Genomic DNA, 16146 nt, shown 5'->3' on the forward strand with positions numbered 1-16146 from the left:
AACTACCTAGGCTAGTCCCCAAAGTTACGGTTATTAATTAAATAAGAAACTTAAGTTATGGAACCGGGATCATAAAATAGACCCTTGACAGAAAACCCGAACAGGACCCTTTAACTTCAAAAAGACGCCTATGGATTTCTAACAAGTTTTAAGACTCGCCAGTTTTATGACTTAAACTTCCTTACGGTTATTTAATAATTTATGTCTAAGTATCTTTATGACGAAATCCTGCCTTAGAGCGTGGAAATCAAAGATAGCTACGTAGACTTAATAGACTAAGTTGACAATCAAACCTAGACGGACTCCTTACGAAGAACTAAATCTAGCAATCATGACCGACAAAGATCTATCAATAACCTATCATCTTACAGCTTTCTAGGCTAGCAGCTCACTTTTATCTATTTAATTAGTTTTATTGTTTCTATGATCTTAATCGATATCAATCATAAACTAGCCAAGAACACACAGTAAATGACCTAACAAAACCCTATCCTATGAAACAATCAACATAGGCAATGTGAAACAATAAATCCAAGTAAATAGAACAAAGAAATCATACACGTCAATTAACTCAAACTCAACAATTTACTTAAAACATAAAATCCATAACGAAACAAATCTCAATCAAAATCAAACCGAACAAAGGTTCATCACAACCTAGGTAGTTTATGAAGTTTAGCCTAGCATCGTATAGTCTAAATCATACAAAACAAATAAAACTGAAAACATGGCGAAATAATGAGAAACGCAGGATTAAAGGCGATAAAACCCGTAGTCTTCGATCTTGAACGTCCAACTCTTCACCGGCTGTTCTCGTGCCTTCAAAATCACCACAAGACTCGAAAGTATGCTCCAAGAAACTCCAAATTTGTCAGGTGGCATCAGGTTATGTTCAGGTTTAAGTTAAGGATGTTTTTATACTGAAAACAAGGCCCAACAAGTAACAAAAACGAAATAAAAATCTCATCAGGTATAGGTAGGCGCCGCGCGACCACAAATGGCTTCTGAGGCCGCGCAGCGTGGCGTGTGACAATAAGGGGGTGGGTCAGACCGGCCCAGTCTGATCGGTTCTCTATCTAGTTCCTTCCTAACGCGTTCCGGATCTCTGTTTTGGCTCTTTTTAACTCGTTTTTCGCCCTTTTTGATCACGATCAACTTCCATTGCCTACAAAATATAAATGTGTTAGTAGTATACAAATCTCGACTAAAAACAAACATAAACTATTAGAATATTAAATAAAATATACACGAGAAACATAAATATTTAGCATTATATCAAGCACGACCCCATGTTTCTTGGAGCACGGCCTCGTGCTGCTAGGGGAATAAATTTTTAAGATTCAGAGAATTATACGGAGTCAGTGCGTATCAAGCTGAAGATTCTAGGGTGACCACGGCCTCGTGCTTCAAGAAGCACGGCCCCATGCATTTTGTCACTGAAATTTTCTTAGATTTTTCAGCCAAACGCGAGAGCCGGAATTTTTAGAATGATGTTTAGCATGTTATTTTAACAGTTTGATATTCCTAAAAATTACTTTTCATTAAAATTAAAAAGTCCTAAAACAATTATGGGATAAGCCTGGTTTTCCTAAAAACGTAAATTTAATCGGGTTAAGCCCGAGGGTCCTAACACATTGTGCCTAGTGCACTTGTTTGCACAAGAAAACAGAAAACTGAAGTCTCTATATCCCACCGAAGGGTTCCTCTCCGTCGAATGGTCATGGTTGGGGAAAGTACGTGAAGCGGAGAACTTGAAACTGGATTTGTTCGTTGATTTCTCGAAACTCCATTTTTATACTCTCTATCGATTCGGTGAGTTAAATGAGCCGCATCTCCGCAAGAAGATTTATTTCGGTAAGCTCTTTGACAAGTTCTTGTCACTTCATCAAATGCTCGGTTTTGAAAACGTTACGGGTTTCGTTCTTCGCTCATCACAGTAGGCATGTTGTGATCTCAGGGGAGGGTGTTTTTGTTTGGGTTGGAGCAAGAAATGCATTGGCAAAGGGTTCCTTTAATATCCAACCAGTTGCCAGGCACGGCCCCGTGCTTCGTGGAGCACGAACCCGTGATTTTGTTCTGACCATTATGTTACAAACCAGTCTGACTGAGATTTTAATAGTGTAGATTTCGTCCCGCACTTTGTGGCACGGGACCGTGAATTAGGAGCAAGCCCTCGTGTTTCAGACACTTAATTATATTTATTTATTTATTTATTTTCTAGGAAAATAACGGAACATATTTACAAGGCCTAGTTTAACGATGGTATTGGCCAAACCCTTCTGCTGGTATCTTTATTGGTTCGGGTGGAGGATTAGTACCTCCGAAACTTCTTCGAATGGGCCATCGATGTATGCTTTTAACCGATGTCCATTGACTTTGAACTTGTGGCCATTAGAATTTGAGATCTCAACTGTCCTATAGCCAAAAACTGATTCGACTATGTATGAACCTGTCCAGCGAGATTGCAGTTTTTCTGGGAAAAGATGTAGACGCGTGTTGTATAATAGCACTCGGTCGCTAATTTGAAACTTATTGTTTCATTTCAAATGTGCATCGTGTAAACGTTTAGTCTTTTCTTTGTAAGACCAGGAGTTTTCATAGGCCAGTGTCCTTAGTTCCTCTAGCTCGTGAATCTGATCTTCCCGGTTTTTACTGGAAGATTTTAGATCAAAATTCACTGCTTTGAGAGCCCAATAAGCTTTGTGTTTTAGTTCTACGGGTAGATGACATGTTTTCCCATAAACGAGTTTGAAAGGTGTTGTTCCTAATGGGGTTTTGTAGGCTGTCATAAGGGCCCACCAAGTGTCATCTAACTTTTCCGCCCAATTTTTGCGATTCATTCCTATAGTTCTTTCAAGGATCCTCTTAATCCCCCAATTCGAGACTTCTACTTGCCCACTAGTCTGAGGGTGATATGGTGTTGCCAATCGGTGGTAAACTCCATATCTTGCTAAGACTATGTCCATTAGTGCGTTACAGAAGTGAGTACCTCTATCGCTAATTAGGGCTTTCGGAGAAACGAAGCGCGAAAATAACTTTTCCAGAAAACGTACAACTACTCGAGCATCATTTATGGGAAGAGCTTGTGCTTCTACCCATTTAAACACGTAGTCGACTGCTACAATGATGTACTTATTCCCGAATGAATTAGGAAATGGGCCCATGAAATCTATTCCTCATGCATCAAAGACTTCACATATTTGAATGCCCTTTTGAGCCATATCATTTTTGGCTGAGATGTTTCCAGCTCTTTGAAAAGCATCACATGCTTGGATCAAAGCATGCATAAATTTATATATGGTAGGCCAGAAAAATCTTGCATCAAACACTTTCCAAACCGTGTTGGCGGTTCTGTGGTGTCCACCAGTAGGTCCTTCATGTTAGTGTTTGAGGATATCTAAAGCTTCCCTTCCTGATACACACCTACGAACAACCTGATCGGCTCCTATCCTAAACAAGTATGGATCTTCCCAAAAATAGAACTTAAGGTCGGAGAAGAATTTCTTCCGCTGTTGATGAGTTAGTCCTTTTCTTAGGATTCTACAAGCCAAATAGTTTGCGAAATCGGCAAACCAAGGACTTTCATCCTCCTCTTGCATGATTGCTTGGATATGAATGAGAACTTCATGTGGAAAATAATCGTTGATAATGTTCTCATGATGTGCTTCTAAAGCTGGGCATTCTAAGCGTGAAAGATGGTATGCGGCTACATTTTCTGCTCTTTTCTTATCTTTGACTTCTATGTCGAACTCTTGGAGTAGTAAAATCCATTTGATGAGTCTAAGTTTTGCATCCTGCTTGTTGAAGAGGTATCGTATGGCGGCATGGTCGGTGTAAACTATGGTTTCGGAAAGAACTAGGTAAGGTCTAAATTTTTCAAAGGCAAAAACTACTGCTAATAACTCTTTTTCTGCCGTGGGGTAATTTTCTTGTGCATCATTAAGAGTTTTACTAGCATAGTAAATTGGGTGATAATGTTTGTCTTTGTGTTGCCCGAGTACGACTCCAACTGCAAAGTCACTTGCATCGCACATGATTTCGAATGTAAGGGTCCAATCGGGTATAGTCATGATTGGTGCGTTGACAAGTTTGTTTTTTAATATATTGAATGATTCAACACACTCTTCGGAGAAGACGAATGGTGCATCTTTCTCTAGAAGTTTGGTCATAGGTCTAGCAATTTTAGAGAAGTCTTTTATGAAACGATGATAGAATCCTGATTGACCTAGAAAACTTCTAATGGCCTTGACTGAAGTTGGTGGCGGAATTTTAGAGATGGTTTCTATTTTTGCCATATCAAATTCTAATCCTTCTTGAGATATCTTATGACCGAGAACAATGCCTTCTTTAACCATAAAGTGCCATTTTTCCCAGTTAAGTACTAAATTTACTTCTTCACACCTAGCTAACATTCTGTCTAGGTTGTTCAGACAATGATCGAATGAGTCTCCAAAGACGGAGAAGTCATCCATGAAAACTTCCATAGAATGTTCGATCATTTCATGAAAGATGGCCACCATGCAATGTTGGAAGGTGGCCGGAGCATTACATAGTCCAAATGGCATTCTTCGGTAGGCGAAGGTTCCATACGGACATGTAAAGGTGGTTTTCTCCTGATCTTTAGGAGCAATGGGAATCTGAAAATATCTGGAGAATCCATCAAGAAAACAGTAGAACATTTTTCTAGATAAACATTCAAGCATTTGATCGATAAAAAGGTAGTGGAAAATGATCTTTTCTTGTGGCGTCATATAGCTTCTGGTAGTAAATGTAAACTCGCCATCCTGTTATGGTCCTCATCGGGATTATCTCGGCCATCTCATTCATTAATATTGTCATTCCTCCCTTCTTGGGTACCACTTGAACTGGACTAACCCAAGGTGAATCTGAGATTGGGTAGATTAATCCGGCATCATGGAGTTTGATTACTTCCTTCATCACTACATCTTGCATGTTGGGATTAAGACGTCTTTGATGTTGGACCACGGGCTTGCATTCTTCCTCCATGAGGATTTTGTGAGTACAAAAGGAAGGACTGATACCTTTGATATCCATAATCTTCCATGCGATAGCCTTCTTATGGTTCTTAAGAACCTTAGAAAGTTCGTCTTTCTCTTCTTTAGAAAGGTGAGATGCAATAATTACTGGGAGTTGAAATCTTTTTCCCGAAAATAGTATTCGAGATAGTTTGGAAGTTCATTTAATTCTAAGGCTGATGGTTCTTCGATTGATGGTTTTGATTTTTCTTTGCATTTGGTGATCTCACATACTACTTTTGATGCTTCTTGATTGTTATTGTTAGTATTGAGATTATTGTGTTCTAAGGTTTAGTGATGACATCAGTTAAGATTTGTGTTTCTAATGGGGTGTTAATGGAGGATTTCCGCACATAGCAACTCATGATAGAATCGATGATGTCAACAGAGTATAATGTGTCATCATGATGTTGTGGATGTTGCATAGATTTTCTATGTCAAAAGTGATAGCCTCGTCATTGACCCTGATAGTGGGTTTGCTAGTGCAAACATCAATAATAGCCTTCGCAGTGGCTAGAAAGGGTCTTCCTAAAATCAGAGGTACACTTTTTTCTTCCTTCATATCTAGAATTGCAAAATCTACTAGGAAAACAAATTGGTCAATTTTGACAAGCATGTTTTCAACAATGCCCCGAGGGTATTTAACGGATCGGTTAGCTAACTGAATGGTCATGCGGTTAGGCTTTGGTTCTCATATCCCTAGTTTTGTAAAAACCGCATAAGGCATTGAGTTAATATTATCTCTTAAGTCGGCCAGGGCATTGCTAACAGAAAAAGTTCCTATGAGACAAGGGATAGAAAAGCTCCCTAGATCGGTCATTTTCGGTGGCAGCTTGTTTTGGAGGACTGCTGAACATTCTTCACTCAGGGTGACATGTGATTGCTCCTCCAGCTTCCTCTTTTTTGTCAACACTTTTTTAAGAAACTTAGCATATTTTGGCATTTGAGCAATGGCTTCGGTGAAAGGGATGTTGATGTGGAGTTGTTAAAAGAGTTCTAAAAACTTCTCATACTGAGCTTCCAATCTTTCCTGCTTCAGCCGTCCAGGATATGGAATAGGTGGAACATGGGTTCGGACTGGTTCCTTAGGTTGTACGGTACCTGCTGGAATCAGTATCTCATGTGTTTTGTCAGGGGCTTCCTTCTCCATAACTGGTTCTGAAGTTGGTGAGGCAACGGTGGTCGTGCCACTTCTTAGTGTAACAACGTTAGCTGTTGCATATGGATTTGTGATTGTGTTGCTTGGAAGGGTGCCAGGTGGTCTTTTGAACAATTGTTGGGCAATTTTTCCGATTTGAGTTTCTAGATTCTGTAATGATGCTTGTAGACTTTTAAGGTCAGCTTCATGTTTCAACAATACTCCGCTGATATCAACAGCTCTTGAGTTGGCCTTCTTTTCTGCTTCAGTTGTTTTGGTCATGATTTGGATCAGCATTTCTTCGATTTTTTAGTAGCTTGGATTCAGATGGCTACTAGAACTTTGGTCTTTGAATTGTGGTTTAGGCTAGAAGGATTGAAACATCGGTCTCTTTTCGAATCCGGGTAGGGTTTGAGTGTTACCTCCGTCTTTCCAACTGAAATTCGAGTGGTTTCTCCAACCTAGATTGTAGTTGTTGCTGAAAGCGTGTTTTGAAGGGCAATGAAATCAAGGCTTGACCCCTTAGAGAGAAAGGGAAGAGGTTGAGTTTGATCAGATCTTCTGAACAGTTTTGAATTTTAAAGGTTCCGCGGATTCGTAGGAATCGAGATATATGAGAAAGAGGGTCTTCGTCAAGGAGACCATGAAATTGAACTAATTTTTTCACCATATGAATGGTGCTATATTTTATTTCAAAATGATCGGTGATATCGGGTGGAGCCACTCCAGTGTCGTAGCCTTCGAGAGTTGGCTTGGCATACTGGCTCATGTTTGGTTCATTGTTTTGTGCTTCCATCATTTCTTCGGTTTGATTTTCTCCTGATGTCGTGGCGTCTACTGACTCGTCTTTAATTGTTTCGGCGGTTTTTGCGGTCCGTTTACGTGCTCGTCGACGAAAGAGTCGTTCCAGTTCAGAAATTGGAGAAGCAAGCTCAGGTCCAAATGTAGAGGACATACATGGTGTTAAATCAAATTCAAACTATTCAAATTAAGCTAAATTTAGGCTAAGCTTTTTAAAAACTAAACTAAGGTATAAATTAATTAAGCTAAAGTAAAGGATAGGCTAGCCTTAAAAATATATATAATAGTTTTAAGTAAAAGATAGAAAATAAAATGAAAGTTGAAAATTTGTACAATTATAAACAATGATTAAATTAAAAATTGGATCGTTCTTCGAAACGTACCGTGTCCCGGTAACGCCGTCAAAAACATAATGTGTGCTACGTGTGGTGGTAAAATATTATAACAGGTTGGAATTTTTGCTTTGCAGAAGATCTTGTTTTAAATTTATAAAAGTGATTTCTGTCACACCTCCATACTAGGCCTAGGCGTGTGACTCGATAGTTGATACCACATTTGTAAATAAATCAGAGTTACGGTTAATTAGCGGAATACTTATAAAATATAAGGATCAAAGTTATAAAATATTTACATTACAAAAGATGGAAACAAGTTCCATTTGTGTTTACTTGTTTTAAGTTTACAAAACCACCAATTTAGTTATATTAACATTTAACAAAAATTATCCGAGCCATCGGATTCTTGAGCCTTCGTCCCTTAGCTCTAATCTTGGTTACCTGCAAAATGTTATAAAAATACGTCAGCAACGAATGCTGGTGAATATGCTGACGCGAAAACATTTTCTTTTACTTTGTTACCCCTCGAGGGTTACGCGTGCCTCGGCCCATCTTGGCTTAGGAATAACAAAGTTAAAACAACATCATTATAAACTCGAGCCTCTACCTAGGTCACCCCAGCAAGACACCGCAGCGTCCCGACGTACTTAGGTACCATAAATATACACAAGGTCATTCTCACTCGAACATACTTTGGTTCGGCCCATCGTGGCTGGAGGTCGTGACCAGGCGTGGTGCGATGTGCCCACCGCATTTTATCACATATGTAAGGATCCAGACAAACGTATACTACAGCTTGAGGCCTAGGCTTTTACTCTTATTAATAATGTTTTTAGAGACAATAGTCTCATGTAAAGTTTTACACATAACACGTTTATTTATTTGAAAACAAGTTTGTAAAAGTGGGGCGTATTCACCTTTGATCGGGATCGGTTTCCATCACCGTCATTGCGTAATCTTTCTTGCTATCTCGCACCTATAGTATGAGTATAACTTTAATTAGTCGGATATACAATCCGGCTTAAGACCTTTAGTCTTATTATCTCGATGAACCTTTAGTTCATTTCTTTTACTTTCAAACCTTTAGTTTTAAAAAGCAATATTTATAAACCTTTAGTTTATGATAAAAACCCGATGTTTTCTTCTTTTCTAAGAAACATATTCTTTTTCTTTTATCATATAAGAATATCCCTATTACTTATATAATAATCATAACAAAGATTTATATATAATTCACACACACATATATATATATATATATATACACTTCCATATTTCTTTCTTTATTGCTTTTCCTTGTTATATTACTTTTCTTTTTTATAAACACCGAGTATAATTCCGACTTAGTACATTAAGCTTTTATAATATTTTATTATTATTTTAGTCGGATAGTAAGCCTTACCTTTCCACGGCTTAATATTTCCTAGATACTCGAGCAGCACTTCTACGCCGCTTAATCTTTTCAACACTCGCTTTGATCGCCACTTCACTTCGGCACGCTTCTCGAGACACCAACTTTTCACAGCACGCACTTCGAGAAGATCGTCGGGACGTCGGTACGGGATCACCTTCTTGATCGGAACGTCGTCGGGGAGTGGTACGAATATCGAGTTATGGCACGTTTATCGAGGAATCGGGGCACGTTTTTCGAGGTGGATCGTTGGCATGAATTTCGAGGTGTAGAGAGATGTTTAGAGAGAGGATTGAGAACTGATTTTGGTGTGGTTTATGAAGACCCCGAACCTGCTATTTATAGGCAAAATTTTGGATCCTATCGCGATACGCGATAGGCTCCTAGTCACCCATCGCGTAGCGCGATGTAGCTACGCACAGTCACAACGTAGGTCTGCCACGTGTTGCTACGTGGCAAACAGTGTGCCACGTGTTAACACGTGGCGGACGATATGCCACGTGTTGCCACGTGTCGAGACACGTGGCGAGAGGTGTGCCACGTGTGGACGTGTGGCAGTCTTGTGCCAGAGGTGTTAGGACACGTCATCGCGATACGCGATGACGCAGGTTCAACCAGCGATCGCGTATCGCTGTTGACCCTTCCAGAAGGTTTGACCAAGCCCCTTTGCGATACGCGATGGCTTGTCCCTTGTCCCCATCGCGTAGCGCGATAGGACAAGAAAACATATTTTTCATTTTTAACTTCGGAGTTTGAATTTGGCAGAATTAGTCCCTTAACTTTGGAGAGTGGTCATTTTTGGCCCCAAATTCCCGTGATGTTACATCCTCCCCACCTTGAAATAAATCTCGTCCTCGAGATTGTTTCACGAGAATAAGTGGGGGTATTTCTTTCTCATTTCAGACTCGAGTTCCCAAGTATACTCGGGTCCTCGTCGGGAATCCCATTTTACTTTCACTATTTTTAAAGTTCGTCTTTTGAGCTTCTTAAGTTTTGAATCTTCGATTTGAATTGGGCGTTCAACAAATTTTAAGTTCTTGTTAATTTCAACATCTTTTAACGGCATTGCAAGAGATTCATCGGCTAAACATTTACGCAGATTCGAGATATGAAATACATCATGTATCTCTTGCATTTCCTCGGGTAGTCACAACCGATATGCGACGGTACCAATTCGTTCAAGTACCTCAAAGGGTCCAACGAATCGAGGGCTTAACTTTCCTTTCTTGCCGAAGCGGACTACGCCTTTCCATGGAGAGACTTTCAAAAGAACTTTATCACCGATATTGAATTCTAACGGCTTACGACGGACATTGGCTAACTCTTTTGGCGATCACGTGCCGTCTTAAGTCGTTAGCGGATTTGGATGACTTTGTCGATAGTTTCATGGACTATCTCGGGTCTAGATAATTGATTATCTCCAGTTTCAGACCAACATACGGACATTCTACATTTTCGACCATACAACGCCTCAAATGGTGCGGCTTGAATACTTGCATGATAACTATTGTTATACGAAAATTCCATTAAGGGTAAGTGGTCATCCCAACTTCCGCCAAAGTCTATCACGCAAGCTCGGAGCATGCCTTCCAACGTTTGAATCGTCATTTCACTTTGCCATCGGTTTGTGGATGATAGGCAGTGCTAAGGTTTAACTTCGTACCTAGCGCTTGTGGGAAGCTTTTCCAGAAGTGAGACGTGAAATGGCTGTCTCGATAAGAAATAATGGACAGTGGTACCCCATGTAGGGCCACAATATTGTTAACATAGATACGAGCTAATTTGTCCATTGAGTAAGACTCATTGATGGGTATGAAATGTGCGGACTTTGTTAATCGATACACAATTACCCAGATTGCATTATGTTGTTGAGTCGTTTTAGGGAGTTTGGTAATGAAATCCATAGTAATCAACTCCCACTTCCATACAGGAAGTTCAGGTTGCTGAAGCAGTCCCGAAGGCTTTTGGTGTTCAGCCTTGACTTTTAAACACGTCAAACATTTCGCCACATGCGAAGAGACATCTTTCTTCATTCCATTCCACCCATAGTTCTCCTTGAGGTTATGGTACATTTTATCACTCCCGGGATGCATCGTATATTTAGACTTATGGGCTTCGTTTAATATCTTCTCAAGCAATCCTCCAACAATTGGTACCCAAATTCGGTTTCCCATTCTAAGAATACCATCATCACTTTTGACTAACGAGTCAATGGTGCCATTACGTTTTTCATAAGAGATTTGATTCTCGTTGATTGCTTGAGTTTGAGCGGATTTGATTTGGTCAACAAGATCGATTTGAAGTTCTAGCCTTAACGCTCGGACTCTTTTTGGCTTTTCGTGCTCTTTACGACTTAAGGCATCAGCCACAACGTTGGCTTTACCTTCATGATAAACTATTTCCCAGTCATAGTCGTTGAGAGTCTCCATCCAGCGTCGTTGGCGCATGTTGAGCTCCTTTTGATCAAAGATATGCTTTAAGCTCTTATGATCAGTGTACACGGTAAATCTTACTCCATAGAGATAGTGTCTCCATATCTTAAATGTGAAGATTATGGCGCCTAATTCTAGATCGTGAGTCGTGTAATTCTTATCGTGTACTTTCAATTGACGAGAGGCGTAAGCGATTACTTTCTTTCGTTGCATCAATACACATCCTAAGCCGGAATGGGACGCGTCGCAAAAGACAACGAAGTCTTCAATACCTTCTGGCAAGGCCAGTATGGGAGCTTGGGTAAGCTTTTGTTTTACTATATCGAACGCCTCTTGTTGCTTTGTTCCCCATTCATATTTTACGTTCTTTCGAGTCAAGGAGGTTAGGGGAACAGCGATTCGTGAAAAGTTCACAATGAACCTTCGATAATAGCCGGCCAATCCCAAGAAGCTTCGAATCTCGGTTGGCGACTTTGGGATCTCCCACTTCGAAATAGCTTCTATCTTAGCGGGGTCCACTTGAATTCCGTTAACGTTGATGATGTGACCAAGAAATTGCACCTCGTGCAACCAGAACTCGCATTTCGAGAACTTGGCGTACAATTTCTCGGCCCTAAGAATTTCAAGTAACGTTCGAAGGTGATTTTCATGATCGGCCTTAGACTTAGAATAAATTAATATGTCGTCGATGAACACGATCACAAACTTATCTAAGTAAGGCTTACAGATACGATTCATCATATCCATGAACGCGGCTGGCGCATTAGTAATTACAAATGGCATAACGGTGAACTCATAATGGCCGTACCTTGTTCGAAACGCGATCTTTGGAATATCTTCGAATTGAACCTTAAGTTGGTGATAGCCAGAGCGGAGATTGATCTTGGAAAAGAAGGTAGCACCTTGGAGTTGGTCAAACAAATCGTCAATTCGGGGGAGTGGGTATATGTTCTTGATCGTAACTTTGTTGAGGGCTCGGTAGTCTATGCACATTCGCATGGATCCATCCTTCTTCTTGACAAAAAGTATCGGCACTCCCCATGGCGATGAACTTGGTCGTATAAATCCTTTCTCGAGAAGCTCGTCAAGTTGTTTATTCAGTTCTTTCATCTCGGTTGGAGCAAGGCGATATGGAGCTTTGGCGATTGGAGTAGTGCCGGGAATGAGATCGATTCTAAATTCTACTTCGCGATTGGGAGGGATGCTGGGGAGTTCGTTGGGAAAGACATCGGCATAGTCGGAAACAACGGGAACGTCTTTGATTTTCTTAGGATTAGATTCTTCGGTGACGTAGGCCATGAAAGCTAAGCATCCTTGATTTAAACATTTGTTAGCCTTTATCATTGAGATTAGGCTAACTTGGCCAGCATCTTTATCCCCTTCGATTAGTATGGTACGTTTGTCCGGGGATTGGGGTTCAGTGGTCTTGCTATTTCAAAGGATACGGGCATGGTTGTCGGATAACCAATCCATACCCAACACAACATCAAAACCAGCAAGAGTCATGGGTAGCAATTGAATTGGCAAGGTATAACCGGCTAAGGAGATTTTTCCGTTTTCTAGTGCTTCGGAGATTTTAAAATTTCGCCATTAGCGGTTTCGACTCTTAGAGTTTTATTAAGTTTGATTAAAGGTTCGTTTAACAGACTACAAAACTTAAATTGGCTCCTGAATCAAACAAGACTCTAGCATAGGCATTGTTAACAAGAAACGTACCGGTAATGGTTTCCTGTGTGTCGGCCGCTTTCTTCATATCAAGGACGAACACTCTTGCATTGCCCTTCTTGGGCTCACTCTTCTGGCTGCTACCACCCGCACCACCAGCCGCGGGTTTATTTTTGGGGCATTCAAAGCTAAGATGTCCCATCTCCTTGCAATTGTAGCAGGTCATCTTTTTCTTCCAACAATCGGTCGTGGCGTGACCGAATTTGTGACATGACTCACAAGGACGAGGAGTTAGATGGCATCGACCCCTATGGTATTTCTTGCAAGTTTTGCATTGTGGGATGCCGGAGCTGAAGCCAGACTTTCGTTGGTCGACTCCCTTACCCTTGAAACTGGCATTTCCTTCCTTCTTCGTATCTTGCGTCGACACGACCTTCTTATCTTCTTCTTTGTTGCGGATCATTCCGCCCATTAAGTATTCGGCCAACTCCATCGCGGAGTCGGTGGTTTGAGGCAAGTGCGACCTCACCATATCACGAATCTCTCGTGGCAATCCCCATATGTAGCATGTGACTTTGCTGGATTCCGGGGTAACCAGCTGGGGCACCAAACGACAGTATTGGTGGAATTTGGTATTATACTCACGAAGGTTTGTTCCGACGACCTTGTGAGATAGGAACTTGGTTTGGATTTGGTCCGTTTCATGCATCGGACAGAATTTCGACATTAACAGTTCTTTAAACTCGCTCCATGACAACCCATACATTACTTCCCTTCCTTTGCTCATGATTAGTGTGTTCCACCATTCTAGCGCTTCGCCTTTGAACATCAAGGCGGAGTATTGAATATTCTCCTCTTCCGAACACTTGCTCGTAATTACAATCGTCTCTATCTCTTCAAGCCACCTTACAGTCGCGATGGCTCCCTTCTCCTCTTTCGGCCCATAGTAATTGAAGTCCTTGAACGTACACCCACCAATGTTAAGCCTTTTAAATTCTTGACGAACGCCTCCATCGGCGTTTGATTCATGTACACTCTCATCTACGTGCGAGGGTCTGGAACGGGATTTGGAAACAGATTTTCGGGATAGATTAACCGAGTGAGAGTGAGAATGTTTCATTTGACGAGATTGGGACCTAGCCATGGATCCTTCCCTAACAGCATCTTTAATCATCTTTTGAATTCGATCCATAAATTTTTCGGGAATTGGATCTTCGTGTTCTTTTTCAGGTCCTTTTCCTTTTTCTTTTTTTTTCAGATTCCTTTCGGGAAACCTCAATGTTATTACTTCGTTGAGACATATTATCTTTTTCTTTTTATTCTTTTATATCTGAAATTTAACAAATGTTCTTTATTACACACACATTTTATTTCATCATTTGTATATACCATGCATGGTATATACAAGGATTATTACAACACACTTATATATATACATTCATATCCGATGTATATATATATATTTATTTTCTTATCCATACAACACATTACAAGCAAACTACATTACACACACATTCTTCCTACGCCATTTCCACCATCGTCTCAGTCCTTCAGAAACTTCTTGACAACCCTCGTCAGTTTGTTGCATTTATGAAGAAGCTTCTCTCCTATCTTCTTCTTCTTTTTCCCTTCCTCAGCCATCTTCTTCTTCCAGTCATCAGTCTCGTGCAATGCGCGATCAAGGTGTTCCTCGTACGATTGTGGAATGACGTCGGGGTATCCGTATTGTGGCGGTGGGTCACGGTAACCCAGCGTCACCATCTCGAAGTGGTTTCTCGGTTCAGGATACGGGACGTAAGTCTGATCAGATGCAAGGTAGAGGTATGTCTTGGCGGCTTGATTTTGCTCACGAATCTCATCAGCTTGTTCTTGAATTGAAGGAATCCTTCCTTGAAATGGCGGGAAGCTTGATGAAGCTTGGTTCCTTAACTGCTCAAGATACTGCACATAAGGATCGACAGAACCGTAACTTGGATTGTTGGAAGTGAGTGATCCATCAATGGATGTTGATATCTCATTAGGGTTGTCGGGATGCTCTTCTTCCAGTTCGGTTTCTTCCATAGGATCCTCCTCTTTGGGATCCTCCTCTTCCTCCTCCATAGGCTCTTCCTCATCTTCCATATACTGAGCGGGTTCGTTGATTATCGCATGCATCTTGAAACTCTCGTAAGGTATCGTCACCCTCATTCTTGGTTTACGGGATGATTCTTCGCCATTGTTGGGTTGTGAGTTGACTTCATGAGCGGTAGAGCTTCCAGTATGCCACCTTCTCTAGTCAGAGTGGCACTGCATCCAATCGGAGGATGGGGATTTTGGTTCTTCCTTTATGGGTCGGTTTGAAAGGAAGGTATAGGATGGGTGTGCATTTGGAAAATATCCGGTTGGGTAGTATTGTGGTACTTGTGGTGGTTGGTAGGTGGGAATTTCCGAGGGGTATGCTGGTTGATACATAGGCATTGAGGGTGGATGATAGCTCGAGTGTCTTGAGGGTTCGATTCTTGGTGGTGGCGGACTATCGGGTAGTTTGATTGGGCATTGTTCAGTTCCGGGGAAGTACACTGGTTTGGGACGTTCAATATATTGGTCTCGGCGAAAGAAAGACTCAAAGTAATCTTCATCCATGACTTCTTTTGGGAATTTTTAATATTTCCTTGCTCTTCTTGCTTCACGATCATAATACTCCATTAACTTCTCATACGACATCTTTAATGGGTGGTTTAGAATATAAAGAGGGAAAGAAAGGGTCACCGGCCAATCTTATCCCTATTCAAATAAACAAGTAAAATATTTTCCTATGCTTGGATCGAAGCTTGGGTATTGCTTTATGATACCCAATTCGCTAAGATCGATGGCTCTGATACCAACCTGTCACACCCCCATACTAGGCCTAGGCGTGTGACTCAATAGTTGGTACCACATTTGTAAATAAATCAGAGTTGCGTTTAATTAGCGGAAGACTTATAGAATAAAAGGATCAAAGTTATAAAATATTTACATTACAAAAGATGGAAACAAGTTCCATTTGTGTATACTTGTTTTAAGTTTACAAAACCACCATTTTAGTTATATTAACATTTAAAAAAAATTATCCAAGCCATCGGATTCTTGAGCCTTCGTCCCTATGCTCTAATCTTGGTTACCTGAAAAATGTTATAAAAATACGTCAGCAAATAATGCTGGTGAATATGCTGACGCGAAAACATTTTCTTTTACTTTTTTACCCCTCGAGGGTTACGCGTGCCTCGGCCCATCTTGGCTTAGGAATAACAAAGTTAAAACAACATCATTATAAACTCGAGCCTCTACCTAGGTCACCCCAGCAAGACAC

Source organism: Bidens hawaiensis, unplaced genomic scaffold, assembly GCF_021521415.1.
Source record: "Bidens hawaiensis isolate Kalapana, Puna unplaced genomic scaffold, B.hawaiensis_p1.1 tig00039083_1, whole genome shotgun sequence".
Classification (NCBI taxonomy): domain Eukaryota; kingdom Viridiplantae; phylum Streptophyta; class Magnoliopsida; order Asterales; family Asteraceae; genus Bidens; species Bidens hawaiensis.